A 16171-nucleotide genomic window follows, 5' to 3' on the forward strand; every position below is an offset into this window, starting at 1 on the left:
TGAAACAGGATGACGACGTCGCCTCGGAGCGCTGTGCGACATCCCGCTCCGTGGGAAGTCCTTACAGCGATAGAAACAATCCAAAATCTCTCATCAGCCGTTACAATTTACACCGAAAACCAGCTGAATTTCTGGAATGGTGTCCAGTTGGATGTGCCTCACAGTTCTTGAAAAAATTTTGATCAAGCACAGCGCCAGTCTCTCAGCAACTTCTCAGACAATGAAAATCCAATGAGGGGGCTGGACCACTCCTTCCACAAGGCATGTTCACAGGTGAATGACGTCACCGACAGGCGTGAAAAAACTCACGCATGCGCACGAGGGTTCAAGCTTGGCTGATGTAACACATGATTCAAATCCATATAGTTTTTTTTTTTTAAATAAAACTGTTGGTTTCTTTTCTAATAGACCTTCTGTGTGTGTGTGTGTGTATATATATATATATATATATATATATATATATATATATATATAATATATATATATATATATATATATATATATACAGTAGTGTTCAGAATAACAGTAGTGCTATGTGACTAAAAAGATTAATCCAGGTTTTGAGTATATTTCTTATTGTTACATGGGAAACAAGGTACCAGTCGATTCAGATTCTCACAATCCAACAAGACCAAGCATTCATGATATGCACACTCTTAAGGCTATGAAACTGGGCTTAGAGACGGGCATGTAATAAGCAGGATGTCAGAAATTGGTCAACTCCATGCAACACAGATGTGAAGCAGTTCTCAGAAACAAATATTAGTTCAGTGATTCACAGGAAAGATAAATCGTATAGCATTTCACAGTAGAGCGAAAGGACACAAGTTGTCAAAAAGGCAATAAAACCATAAATAATGCCATAAAACCATAAAACATGATGATTTATGACCCCCCTTTCTTCCCCTCCCTCTCCCCTGCCCCTCCCACCTGTTTAATATTTTAATATCCTTTTATATTTTTTAATTCCTGAATTAAAGAACAATTAAAATGTATCTTTCATGTAATTATGGGAGGATTTCTTTAATGTAGTAATTAAAAAAATTGAATTATGATATAATTAAACGTGAATATCTAAAACAGTCACCAGCATCTAATATTAATACCCTTTTATATTTTTTAATTCCTGAATTAAAGAACAATTAAAAAACTGTATCTTTAATGTAATTATGGGAGGATTTCTTTAATACAGTAAGGAGGGTTAATGTTGCTTCTCTTACAGCAGAACAGAGCGCCCCTGAAGGCTGGATGCCTCAGCTGCACACAGTGTCCCGCTAACGGTTAATGAAATAGTGCTTTATAATTAAATGTGAATTATAATCAGTAATTATAATCATTGTTAAAATAAAAATCTTTTTTGAAGTAATTAAAGAAATAGTGTTTACTTGCTTTTCCTACATTAACAGAACTCTGACAGTGAAACATTAGCCTGCATCAAATTGTCACAACAGGGCGGGGATATCTGCATCTTAAGTGTGTGTGCGCGTGTGTGTGTGGGGTGTTTTGCGCAAAAGTGATATTTCACCAGCCTGATGGAGAGCCTGCAGGTGTTTTTATAATGTTTTAGGTGGATGTGTGTGTGTGTGTGTCATGCAGAATGTCACAGCAGGGGGAGGGGGTGGATGTTGACTCTTTTCCTGTTAGCTAAGAAAACAATAGAAGTTTGGAGATGCATCTGTTTAGCACAAAAGGCCACAGGTCTTTTACAGTATTTCTGAAAGACCAGCCGAGCGTCACAGATCTTAGGTATTACAGAGAGGTCATCGTTTGAAACAATATTTTTTATGAGGTCCACCTGTCCCCTTTGGACCCCTTCATCGTGGAAAGGACCACATCTGCTGTGACCAAGGCGTCATGCTAAATTTCCTGATCACCAGATACCGCTGGGAAATGAGCTTCTTTGAAGACTCATCAATCGGCTACATATTGGCTGATCAAAGATTATAGTCTTTCCAGCTGGGTATAATACACTCAGCTCCCCTGTGATGAGTCTGCACAAAGGCAGGGTTTAAAAATCCCTCTTCAAATCCACCGCTGACATGAAGCAGTCAACATGGCCGGCCGCACACCGATCCTCTGCTACCTGACAGAGACGCTGGTGAATGTTACTAAACATCAGACATCAAGCCAGCATGAACTCCACGTGTTCTGTGTTCGAACTGGATTCTGACCTAACCTGTGATTGTGGTTGTGCAGAAAGTGACTCCCAGTTTTTAAGACTGGTGCAGGAGTCCGCTGTTGACCTTGCATTACTTTTAAATTGAACCTCGATTCAGCACCATGGACAGCGCCATCGAACTGCGCTCACCTTTCCTTTTAATGACGTTTTAAGTGTGCAAACTTCAAAGATATGATCAGGGGGACCCCTATCAAGAGATCCATAACCTTTTTTCACAAAAAAAAAACAAAACTTTATTTCAAAAAACGTTGTTGGAAAAACAATTTACCCTTTTCAGCAATATTATTGAAAAGAACACAGGCTGTATACATGGTTTATTACATTCATTAAAGCCACATGAGTCTCCATTAAAGCCATGGAGAAAAAAACATGAAGAAACTAGAAGCACTCAGAGTGCAAACCTCCACCAAGGCCATAGGGTCACTGACCCTAAAGAGATTCCCTCCTTGGCACAGTGATCTATTCAACAATTCAGTGTTACAACCAAAACTATGATACATACACTTTTCTTTCCTGTATATTTGACATCCTTGACCATGAAAACATACCACTACAACTTGGAATCACTTTTATGTCTTTATTAGTTGAAAAGTTATTGTATAAAATCATTTTTCGGTAATGGCGGTTTTCTTCTGGATCGAGCTCCATAACATTTGAAGCTACATCAAATCTGATGACACCTTACTGAATCAGTACAGATTCAGCTACAATTTGGTGTTAGTTGTGCATCTCTACAACCCCTGGCAAAAATTATGGAATCACCGGCCTCAGAGGATGTTCATTCAGTTGTTTAATTTTGTAGAAAAAAAGCAGATCACAGACATGACACAAAACTAAAGTCATTTCAAATGGCAACTTTCTGGCTTTAAGAAACACTATAAGAAATCAAGAAAAAAAATTGTGGCAGTCAGTAACGGTTACTTTTTTAGACCAAGCAGAGGAAAAAAATATGGAATCACTCAATTCTGAGGAAAAAATTATGAAATCACCCTGTAAATGTTCATCCCCAAAACTAGTTTTGTGTCATGTGTGTGATCTGCTTTTTTTCTACAAAATTAAACAACTGAATGAACATCCTCTGAGGCCGGTGATTCCATAATTTTTGCCAGGGGTTGTAGCTTCGTCACCTCACACTGACACATTTTCTATTTTCCCTATATTTTTGCATATTCTGCATCACCAGATCCGGAATCCGGATCTGATCATCACCAAACTTTGTTGTTTGATAGAACATTTGACTATGTTACACCTTAATTTTTTTCAAGCCTTTCTGCCTTATTTTTGTGGAGTTAGAAACTAGAATGTCAAAATTCCCCTGATCCCGCAATGGTGAAGAATCCTTTAAAAAATTCCTGGATCCGGATCACCACTAAAATTTAATCACTTGTTCCTCTTGTCATTTCCAACCACTCCACAAAATTTCATCAAAATCCGTTCAAAACTTTTTGAGTTATCCTGCTGACAGACAGACAAACAAACGCAACCGAAAACATAACCTCTTTGGCGGAGGTAAAAAAAAAAAAAAAAAGGATTTGTTCATGTACATACTTGATGGACTCTCAGTAATACGCGCTCCTCGCGTTTACGGTTTATCTCAGTATTCAGCTTTAACAGTGTGGAGAAAATCTGGGACCTGATTAGTAGGTTGTGATTCGCATGCCACGCCATCACGTCCATAAACAGAGTGTGTAACGTAAAGACATGTTGCGGCTTAAACCGTGTAAAATTGTCAGTAGTCAAAACAGTGATTCTGAATAATACATCATACAGAGGCTTTTCAGAGGAATGGTGAGCTGTGTTGCGGACATGTTCCCCCCAGACTGCAGACTCAGTGCAGTGCCTGATGACATCAAAGACGTGTTCCATTACGCATGAAGGCGGGCTGTCAGGATTGTCCAGTTTGCGGATGATGATTTGTTCCAGCAGATACGAGAGTCTGCATATAATATACACTTCCCTCACACTTTGAAACAATTTCATCACACAATTACCCATGGCAGAAAACAATATAATGATGTTATTTTTTTTTTTTTTAAATGTAGGTTTTTAGTCCTCGGAATTACGGTCCCGATCGAATTTTTTTTATCCCTGAAGACAGTGAGAGGTAGTTAGACCTCAATAATACGCTACTGTCTGCGTTTGAAAATTACGAACGCTGATGGGACTAACCTGCCTAATGATGCCCGCGTGGGGTTAATAAATTACCCTCTCAACACGATATTTTTCGCAAGTCGACGTGACTCGTGGACAGGTTAATTTCCTAGTCCAGCGCGACCCACAGACCTGTGATCGAGACGCTGCTGAACTTTTTATATTTATACAACTAAATATTAGTTCAGTGATTCACAGGAAAGCGAAATCGTATAGCATTTTGAATAATTCACCAACATCTGAGTGCTAAAAGTCATGCTGAAACGATGTGGCGTTCTGCAGCCTGCGCAGAAGCATCTCCTCGTTACGCATCGCCAGTCAGTACAGGATGGATCAAACCATCTTCCTCGGTCCTGTGTGCACTAGTCGCGAAAAGTCCTGGCGCTGCCTATAAGGTTTGCAAGAAAACAAATGTGACGCTTTCATGCGCTCACAGCGATTAAACGGCAGAATCGAACCCGGTGCACATCCACGCGAGTTTTACAGGTTTTACTTCTTGCTCTGATGACCAGCGACCTGTTGTTAACCTGCGTTGATAACTTTTTTAAACATGGGAATTACAGTGATCTATAAAATAAAATAATCAACAGCACCACAGCAGGTTTTTTCAGGCCTCCCGTGTCTTTTAGTTCAGCCTTTTTAAAGCTGAAATCGCAGGACTTGAATTTCATGACCAAACGGAACCTGAACATCTTAGATTTAAGGACAAATCTCACTTTCGACCGTTAGGTCACTGTGGCGCAATAGGTTAGCGCATTCGGCTGTTAACCGAGAGGTTGGTGGTTCGAGTCCTCCCAGTGACGATTTGTTTTTGTTTTTTGTTTTACTTTTCTTCATTTTCTTAAAGCTCTAAACGTTGTTTTTCATCTGATAACACACAGACTACCTGGTAGTAATAACTAAAGTAACTCAGGGTTCTCCCCAGAAATTTTTAGTATCGCGGTGCTGTTGGCAATTATCACCCGAGGCAGCACGTTGGGAGTCAATTTGACTGGTTTTCGATGGATTGACAGCAAGAATAATAGACAAAATAATGATAATAATAATGACACTTATTTTTTAATATCAGAGTTTTTTTTGGCATTTTTCTGTCCAAGTTAATAAAATAACATTGAAAAGTTTAAAAACACATTAATATTTGATGGACATAGCATTTGCTCTTTTCTTTAAAAATGACACACTGTACCTTTAATTCAGTAAGACAGGCACAGTTTTTCTGTCATGTTGACAGTTTAGCTTTTTTTTTTCAACATTTTTGAGTGGGATTGCTTACTTTAAAAAAAAATTGTCAAGTCAGAATCAATTTTATTGCCAAGTAAGTTCTCACATACAAGTAATTTAATCTTGGATTATTGGTGCATAAACAACAATAATAAAAAAAAAATGAAAAAAATAATTCTGGAAGAAATAAAGGAGTAAATCTGCTCTTTTAATGATGACATCCTGGATGAAAAACTTTCTCAATCAGTTTTTCACACTTTACAGTTTCACTGAGGCTGTGTGGTGAATATATATATATATATATATATATATATACACGAGGTCTGTGAGAAAAGTATCCGACCTTATTATTTTTTTAAAAATCAATATGGATTTGAATCACGTGTGATTACATCAGCCAAGCTTGAACCCTCGTGGGCATGCAAGAGTTTTTTCACGCCTGTTGGTGACGTCATTCGCCTGTGAGCAGGCTTTGTGGAAGGAGTGGTCCAGCCCCCTCGTCGGAATTCCTTTGTCTGAGAAGTTGCTGAGAGACTGGCGCTGTGCTTGATGAAAATTTTTTCAAAAACTGTGAGGCACATCCGAGTGGACACCATTCGAGAAATTCAGCTGGTTTTCGGTGAAAATTTTAACGGCTGATGAGAGATTTTGGATTGTTTCTATTGCTGTAAGGACTTCCCACGGAGCGGGACGTCGCACAGCACTCCGAGGCGACGTCGTCATCCTGTTTCAAGCTGAAGACCTCCAAATTTAAGCCTTTGTTGACCCAGGATGTCGTGAGAGAACAGAGAACTTTCAGAAGAGGTCGGAATCAGCAGTTTATCTGGACATTCCACTGTTAAAGTAGATTTTTTTTAATGAAAGACGTGCGGACGGATTGGCGCGTCAGCTCGCAGCTGGCGCGGCATGCCCGCCACAGGAAAAACACCTCAGTTGGAAGCCTTAAGGACAAGTTGGAACATGCCCTGCTGTTAAACAATTTCTCAGATACTCACTCAACTGAAAGCCACCAAAAGCGGCCTGGATTTTACAAATGGTTATCAACATCAACATCAAATCTCCTTTAACAGTGGAATGTCCAGATAAACTGCTGATTCCGACCTCTTCTGAAAGTTCTCTGTTCTCTCACGACGTCCTGGGTCAACAAAGGCTTAAATTTGGAGGTTTTCAGCTTGAAACAGGATGACAACGTCGCCTCGGAGCGCTGTGCGACGTCCCGCTCCGTGGGAAATCCTTACAGCGATAGAAACAATCCAAAATCTCTCATCAGCCGTTACAATTTACACCGAAAACCAGCTGAATTTCTGGAATGGTGTCCAGTTGGATGTGCCTCACAGTTCTTGAAAAAATTTTGATCAAGCACAGCAACTTCTCAGACAATGAAAATCCGACGAGGGGGCTGGACCACTCCTTCCACAAGGCGTGCTCACAGGTGAATGACGTCACCGACAGGCGTGAAAAAACTCACACATGCGCACGAGGGTTCAAGCTTGGCTGATGTAATCACACGTGATTCAAATCCATATAGTTTAAAAAAAAAAATAAAACTGTCGGTTTCTTTTCTAATAGACCTTGTGTGTATATATATATATATATATATATATACGTATATATACACAGTAGTGTTCAGAATAACAGTAGTGCTATGTGACTAAAAAGATTAATCCAGGTTTTGTCGTTGAAATCGTATAGCATTTCACAGTAGAGCGAAAAGGACACAAGTTGTCCAAAAGGCAATAAAACCATAAATAATGCCATAAAACCATAAAAACATGATGATTTATGACCCCCCTTTCTTCCCCTCCCTCTCCCCTGCCCCTCCCATCTGTGTTTAATATTTTAATATCCTTTTATATTTTTTAATTCCTGAATTAAAGAACAATTAAAATGTATCTTTCATGTAATTATGGGAGGATTTCTTTAATGTAGTAATTAAAAAAATATTGAATTATGATATAATTAAACGTGAATATCTAAAACAGTCACCAGCATCTAATATTTAATACCCTTTTATATTTTTTAATTCCTGAATTAAAGAACAATTAAAAAACTGTATCTTTGATGTAATTATGGGAGGATTTCTTTAATACAGTAAGGAGGGTTAATGTTGCTTCTCTTACAGCAGAACAGAGCGCCCCTGAAGGCTGGATGCCTCAGCTGCACACAGTGTCCCGCTAACGGTTAATGAAATAGTGGTTTATAATTAAATGTGAATTATAATCAGTAATTATAATCATTGTTAAAATAAAAATCTTTTTTGAAGTAATTAAAGAAATAGTGTTTACTTGCTTTTCCTACATTAACAGAACTCTGACAGTGAAACATTAGCCTGCATCAAATTGTCACAACAGGGCGGGGATATCTGCATCTTAAGTGTGTGTGCGTGTGTGTGTGGGGTGTTTAGCGCAAAAGTGATATTTCACCAGCCTGATGGAGAGCCTGCAGGTGTTTTTATAATGTTTTAGGTGGATGTGTGTGTGTGTGTGTCATGCAGAATGTCACAGCAGGGGGAGGGGGTGGATGTTGACTCTTTTCCTGTTAGCTAAGAAAACAATAGAAGTTTGGAGATGCATCTGTTTAGCACAAAAGGCCACAGGTCTTTTACAGTATTTCTGAAAGACCAGCCGAGCGTCACAGATCTTAGGTATTACAGAGAGGTCATCGTTTGAAACAATATTTTTTATGAGGTCCACCTGTCCCCTTTGGACCCCTTCATCGTGGAAAGGACCACATCTGCTGTGACCAAGGCGTCATGCTAAATTTCCTGATCACCAGATACCGCTGGGAAATGAGCTTCTTTGAAGACTCATCAATCGGCTACATATTGGCTGATCAAAGATTATAGTCTTTCCAGCTGGGTATAATACACTCAGCTCCCCTGTGATGAGTCTGCACAAAGGCAGGGTTTAAAAATCCCTCTTCAAATCCACCGCTGACATGAAGCAGTCAACATGGCCGGCCGCACACCGATCCTCTGCTACCTGACAGAGACGCTGGTGAATGTTACTAAACATCAGACATCAAGCCAGCATGAACTCCACGTGTTCTGTGTTCGAACTGGATTCTGACCTAACCTGTGATTGTGGTTGTGCAGAAAGTGACTCCCAGTTTTTAAGACTGGTGCAGGAGTCCGCTTTCGACCTTTCCAGGGCCGCGGAGCATCCATGGTTAAGTCCTTGCTACCATTCATCTGCTGATGGAGACCATGTGTGGGGCGTGACTCCGCCAGTTGCTGCGGGCAGTCTGCCAGTCATGGCGGAGGACTGGCATCAGAAGCAGCAACAGGAGGCTTCATGGGACCGAGCGGACTTCGATCATCCATGGTCATTCCCACTCGAACCAGGCTGGGGTGACAGATCTCCTTCCTCGATGGCTTCTGCGCCAGAAGACGTGTGGCTCCTTCCTGCTGCCGCGGCGGCTGGGTCATCAAGCGAGGTACAAGACTCTGAGTGGGGTGAGAAATACACCACTTCCTTCATAGCAGACCAGCCGGATGGCTTCTTGTCAGAAGAATTTCTGGAGACGATTAAAGTCGCCATGGCTCATTTACTTCTGACGGTGGTCAAAACTTACAGACAGAAACTCTGCTATGGGTGTTAGATTGATCATCCCAGCCAAAAAAAGTCACAAGTGTCTGGACCTGTTAAATGAATACTTTTATACCGGACACTTTGACCGACTCATGACAAAACTGTGGACCCTGCAGTTCATCCCAGCGGTCTTAAATCTCCTGGCACAGTGCTTCATCAATCCTTCAGCGCAGAGAGTGTAGGGGGTGGCAGAGAACATTCTGAACTGAAATATTATGATAATTTCGATGAAAAGCTCACTGAATTTTACACGTTTCGGTGAAGATGTTCATGGACGTGGAAGAGCTGGAAGGTGTCCGTCAGTGTGGATAATGGGGTGACCTCAACGTATTGTCTTTGTTTGATGGACAGCTAGGTTCCGGGGATGGTGAAGAAATCCAATTTGCTTATGGCGCATTTGGGGGAATTATATCGCAAAAGAGACATAGTTTAAGAGAAAATATCTCTGGACAACCTCCTCTTCTTACGGTTTCTTTGAATTGTTTTGCTTTTCCCGGGGGTCTTACATTTTTTTAATCATTGTCACGCGTTTCCCTGGGGGTGTTTCTGTGGCCTTCTTGAGAGCACCATGATCACTGACCCCCGCTGCTGTTCCGGATCCTGATTCCATCCGAGAAGCGATGCTCTGAGCCGTGTTTTTCAGTTGGGGTTTGGCGATCGTGTATCCTTGTTTAAACAATGGCGTTACAAATTTGAATAGTTTCGAAAATATGTTCCCAAGGCTGCATCCGTACATAACAGGAGCGCCATCGAACCCCTGTAGCCCATTCCCCACCTGGTTTTCATAGTAAGGCACAAATCCAGGCCTTTTTTAACACACCTGTTTAAAATGTAACATCACAATCACTTTACTGTATGTGAAATTAACCGGTTGATCTTGATCGCTTTTGATTTCACTGCATACTTTTTCAATATGTCTTTTAGAGTCCGGCATGTAATAAGCAAATAAATTTCTTTGTAATTATTTGGCCAAAATGACCTTCAATTTCAAAAGCGCGGAGAAAATTGAGAAACATCATATTTTAAATAATGCTCAGTATGGATTTAGAACAAAACATTTGACAGCTATGGCAATTATGGAATTAACAGAGAACATGTCAACAGCAATAGATAATAAGGATTATATGGTGAGTGTTTTTATTGACTTGAAAAAAGCTTTTGATGTTATCGATCATTCAAGATTGCTTCACAAGTTACAACAATATGGAATAAGAGGGATTGCACATCAGTGGGTAAAAAGCTACTTAGAAAGTAGAAAACAGTTTGTTCAGATAAATAATACTAAATCAGAATTGTGTAATATTATGTGTGGAGTACCACAAGGGTCGGTACTTGGACCCAAACTGTTTATTTTGTATATCAATGATTTTGTGAATATATCTAATGTACTTGGTAGCATTTTATTTGCTGACGATACATTATTTTACTCTGGATCAGATATACAGGAAGTAGCACAAGTGATAAATACAGAGTTGGAAAAAGTGAAATATTGGTTTGATATAAACAGATTGTCACTTAATCTTAATAAAACAAATTTCATATTGTTTAATGACAGAGTTAAAAAAATGATGTCATTAAAATAGATGGAATGGACATTCAAAGGGTAAAAGAAATGAAATTTTTAGGAGTTATGATTGATGAAGATTTTACATGGAAGTCACACATAAATTACATAAAAGGAAAGATAGCGAAAGCCATTGCTGTTTTGCATAAAGTTAAATATTCATTAAATAGTTATGGATTATTAACATTGTACAATTCATTGATTGTTCCATATTTGACTTATTGTGTAGAAATCTGGGAATCAACATGTACAACTTTTACACAACCTTTATTTATTTTGCAGAAAAGAGCTTTAAAAGTGATTGGCAACAGTCGATTTAGAGATCCATCTAATCCATTGTTCATTAAGTATAGGGTACTTAAATTTCATGATTTAGTTGATTTGAAATTACTACAAATAATGTACCAAGCAAATAACAATACCTTACCAATAAACATTCAAAATATGTTTGAAAAAAGAGTAAGTAGTTATAATTTGAAGGGCATAGAAGTCTTTAAAAAACCAAGATTCAGAACCAAGATAAAGTAACGGAGTATTGCAGTGAATGGTGTAAAATTATGGAACAACCTCAACAAAGAAATCAAAGAATCAAGGTCGCTTAAATTATTTAAAAAACGTATTAAACTTGATGTATTTCGTAAGTATGAAACTATGAAATAAGTCAGTGGGCTGTGACAAAGCCAAAAATGTAATCTGTTAATGTTTAGAATGTTTGAAGTTTAAAATGTAATCTATTAGGGATGTAGTCTTTTAAATAATGGTTAAAATTAGGAAAGAAGTCGGTGGCATGTGACAAAGTCATAGAAATGCAATGATGTCAATTGATGATGCTTTGCAAGATTGTATTGTAAAAAAAGGGGCAGAATATATAAGACTTGTTCTTACAAACTGCACTTTTTCGTTCAGTGGTTTGTAATGTTTTGTTAATTTTGCTTTTCTGTTTTTCTTTTAAATGAATGAAATAAATCCTCAATAAAAAAAAGGGGGCAAAGGCGTTACCGACCCCTCTGTGTTGCATGACGTCTGTGTAGCAAAAGAGGTGATACATGCCTGCTTTTATATCCGGGTGGTGGGGGGGGTTCACGGCTCCCGGTCCACACCTGAACCATTCATTGGGCCATCGGCGGCTGACGCTGGCTCACAGATCTGGCAACTTATTTCCGACGGATTGTTTGTTGTTGTGACACTATTCTGAACTTCACACGGTTGTGTACGTTTCTTTTATTTCTGTTTAGCACTCTTCTGGTTATTAATTGTATCTACTCTGAACGTTATTTAACTATAGTCCTGTTGTAATTCACTAGCAGCTAGCATTTGCTAGCTAGGTTGACTCCTCCCTTCCCACCCATCGTTATTTTTATAGCTGGTTCTTTTTACCTGGTTAATACTTCTGTTAGTTTTTCAGTCGAACTGCTGTGAATTTTAAGTAATTATTTTACTCCTGTGTAAATCTTAGGAGCGGCTAGCATTTTCACTAGCAGTTAGCTTACGTTAGCGACTTCGGACCCTTGTTTTCATTTTTTCATTTCATTTTTTTATATACTTCTGTTAACTGTTAGTGTAACTGTTGTGAACTTTAGCTTAGTACTTTACTCTTGTGTTAATCTTAGGAGTGGTGTGTGTATATATTTACTGTTCCTACATTTCTAATACCTCTGCTACTCTTTCAGTGTAACTGCTGTGAACTTTAATTCATTTATTTGCATCTGTGTGAGCCTTAGGAGTGGTTAGCTTATCCATTATTGGTTAGCTTGTGCTTACTTGGCTATATTCTTTAATTTTCTAGTGCACAAAGTAGACTACTTTACCTACTTTACACCCTCCATAAATCCTACATGATGTTGGAAGATAGGGTGGCTCTCTTAGAGAGCCGTGTCGATAAGTTAGAGCAGCTTCTTAGTGCAGTGGAGTTAGATGTTACGGGCACTCCAGATGAGATCAGTGCTGGACCAGCTAGTGAGCCCATTAGCATTAGCCTAGAAACGCCGGCTGTGGAGGACGGTTTTCGGACTGTGGCAAGGCGGAGGAAGCCCCATAGGGCTTGGTGCCCGGTTGTGGCACCCCGATCACACTCGCCACTGCGAACTGTGAATCGGTTCTCCCCCTTGGATTTACCTGATGTGAATTCTCCGAGCCCACAAGTGACTTCCACTCCTATCGCCAGGCTGAAACACCGGACTTTAGTAACAGGGGATTCTATCATCCACAAAGTCAGGTTACAGACGCCGGCTGATGTTAAATGTATTCCTGGGGCCAGAGCTCCAGACATTGCATCCCATCTTAGGGTGCTGACACTGCAGAAGGGAAGACAGACGAAGGCAGATGACATGAGATATAATCACATAGTTATTCGTGTCGGCACCAATGATATCAGGATGAAGCACTCAGGGGTCACAAAAATGGACATAGAGAGGACTTGTGACCTTGCCAGAAAGATGTGTCAGCATCGATTAATAGTCTCTGGTCCCCTCCCCTCCAGGGGTACTGATGACGTGTTTAGCAGGCTGACATCGTTAAATAGGTGGCTGGCGCAGTTTTGTAGACAGCAAGGCTTTAGCTTTAGTGATAACTGGCCTTCGTTCTGGGGCCGCCGTGGCCTGCTGATGCCGGACGGCCTCCACCCTACTGGGGAAGACGCCGCCATCTTGTCTGCAAACATAGATAGAGCTCTAGAGGGAGGGTAACATTAGGAATCTACAGCAGGCCACGGAGCAGGTGATTAGAGACCCTGCAAGGCTTATGACAAATGTGGGTGTGAAATCCATTAGCTTAGTGGTGAAATTAGTGCAGAAAATCCACTATGGTGATAGTGCAGTTTATCTGCCAGGGAGGGAAATTCAACAAGTTGAGACTGTGGCCTGCTCCCGTAGACATGTCCATAAAAATCATAGAGGGATATGCTTTGCAAACTTAATACCCATTACTATATTGGATCATGTTGAAATTGAGGATGGCCCAGTGGTTGTTCCAATAATAGCAAAGATTTCGTGTCTGCTACCTACAACGCGTGTGGAATGTCTCAAACCTAAACCTACTTCTAGGCATCTTATATATGCCACTTTTGAACCACCCCTAAACCCAAACAGCTGAACTGTCAACCCCACTGAGGTCCTTAGACTTGATCTCATTAACATAAGATCACTGTCCTCAAAATCATTGTTGATTAATGATTTAATTATTGATCATCACTTAGATATGATTGGGTTATGTGAAACTCTTATTTATAAATCTAGGTTTAGCTTATTAGCTGTTGGGGGTCACAAATATAACTCATTTGAGCATCTGATTCTCCGCTCCGCTCAGGATATTACGCATTGCCAAGGTCAGAAGAATAAAAATCAGCCATATTACTTTGTCACTGTATATAGGCCTCCTGGTCCATATTCTGAATTCTTAGATAAATTTGGTGCGTTCATCTCTAACTTGTCAATGAGAGCAGATAACATTCTGATCATTGGTGACTTTAACGTTCATATAAATAAGCCTTCTGATCCCCTCTGCAAATCATTTATGGAAATTGTGGATGCATTAGGATTTCGGCAATGCATTTGGGATTCGACGCACATTAGTGGAAATACCCTGGATGTTATGTGCAGACGCAGGTTGAGGAGCGGACCAACGTCTGACCGAACCCAGTGCTAAATAACCAGAAAGCGGTTCCACAAACAAAACGATTTTATTTCCCCTCCAGTGCAATAATTAGTGTACAACATAAATCTTTGGTTTGTCTGGCGGAGTGAAGGACGGCGCGCTCTCCAGCACCCAAAAGGATCAAAGCCTCGGCGCTTCTGGACTCAGATTCACCGCCAAACACCCCCCAGGTGGACACGACAAACTGACTCTGTGAAGGATGGAAAAGGTGAGGTAAATCAACAGAGCTACAGCAAATATCTTTCAGAGGCACACACTATCAGTAACACATTCAGGTCTGAATTTAAGCTTTATGTAAATGAGCAGCTTCTCACAACAGGTGGAGGATCATCAGTCCGTATGCCACGGCAGTGAGAAGCAAACTGCACAATTCTCATCAATGTTCAAATATACTGCGTAACAAAATGCCAAATTACTATTAACGATCATTCAGACAATAATCACCTCTGATATGTGCTGACAGCATGTGTCCCTCACCCGTCCTCCTTCACAGGCACGATGTGTCAAACCCTGGCGCGGTCCTCAGCGTCTCACAAACGAACGTCACAAGGTCGAGTTCCCGGCAATTGTGCTTGAACCACTCATGGCTTAAATGCAGAACGCCATCTCATTATCTGCTTCAGCTGAAAGTCTTTAAGTTTACACGTGAGCATCATCCACAGGTGCTGCGAGTCAGTAGGCCTGCACATGAACATCCTCCACAGGTGCAGCTAATAATGCTGATGAGGGTGAAGGACTCTTCTGCCAGCACTGTCTCCACAGACAAAAACCAGTTTGCATACCACCTGGAGAGCAAAGAAAAGAAAACAACACAAAAACATCCAGCCAAACCCCCCAACACACAACACTGGATCTGGTTCTCGCACGTGGTATTGCTGTCATGAATATTGACATCATGCCTCTTACATCAGTGGTATCTGATCACTCACTTATTAAGTTTACAGTTTCACTGCCGTGTTTAGTGGAACAACAACCTTATTTATCACTGCAGCAATGCATCAACTCCTCAACTAAGACTGAAGTAGAAGCTAGACTGCCTGATGTCTTAGCCTCACTTATGACAAATACCCAGTCAGTAGACAGACTTGTGGATAGTTTAAACTCAGTGCTCAAAATAACACTCGACATGATTGCACCACCTGTGTTGAAACCGCACTCCCCCAAATCGCAGTCACCTTGGTTTAATGATTACCTGCGTGACCTCAAGCATAAAGCAAGAGGTCTAAAACGGAAATGGCGTCGTTCAAAATTAGAAGTATTCCACCTTGTGTGGCTTGATGCTATCTTAGACTATAAGCATGCATTATTGGCTACAAAGCGGACCTATTACTCTGATTTGTTGGATCCTCTTGCTTGCCTCTACTGGTGGTTGGCTCTCACTGCGGTATTGTATCACTTCCTGTTCCGGAGCACAGCGGTGTTTTTCTGTATCTGTTAGCTGTTTAATCTGCGCAGTTAGATTGATCTAGTTATCTAGATTACGATTTGTTTCCCAGTGTAATCTTTACGTGCCTTAACTAAAGCACTCCTTCTGCTGAATCACCTCTAAATTATTTACACATTATTCACTTTGCGTGTTTTTAGGAATCCGCTAGCTTAGCGTAGCTACTAGCTCTTAGCCGATTTAGCATGGAGGCTTCTCCTGTCTCTCCCGCACTTTTCTGCTCTGGGTGTGAAATGTTTACTTATTCCTCGGCCTCCTTTAGCAGTAACGGTACTTGTAATAAGTGTAGCTTATTCGTAGCTTTGGAGGCCAGGCTGGGCGAATTGGAGACTCGGCTCCGCACCGTGGAAAATTCTACAGCTAGCCAGGCC

The 16171-nt window shown here is 40.5% G+C and overlaps 1 non-coding gene across 1 annotated transcript; it reads left to right on the forward strand.

Annotated features, from left to right (window-relative positions):
- The first annotated feature begins 5059 nt into the window (after nucleotides 1-5059).
- On the forward strand, nucleotides 5060-5133 carry trnan-guu. Its single transcript has one exon. It is a non-coding gene; the product is annotated as a tRNA-Asn (tRNA).
- Nucleotides 5134-16171: the final 11038 nt, after the last annotated feature.

Source organism: Thalassophryne amazonica, chromosome 2, assembly GCF_902500255.1.
Source record: "Thalassophryne amazonica chromosome 2, fThaAma1.1, whole genome shotgun sequence".
NCBI lineage: Eukaryota > Metazoa > Chordata > Actinopteri > Batrachoidiformes > Batrachoididae > Thalassophryne > Thalassophryne amazonica.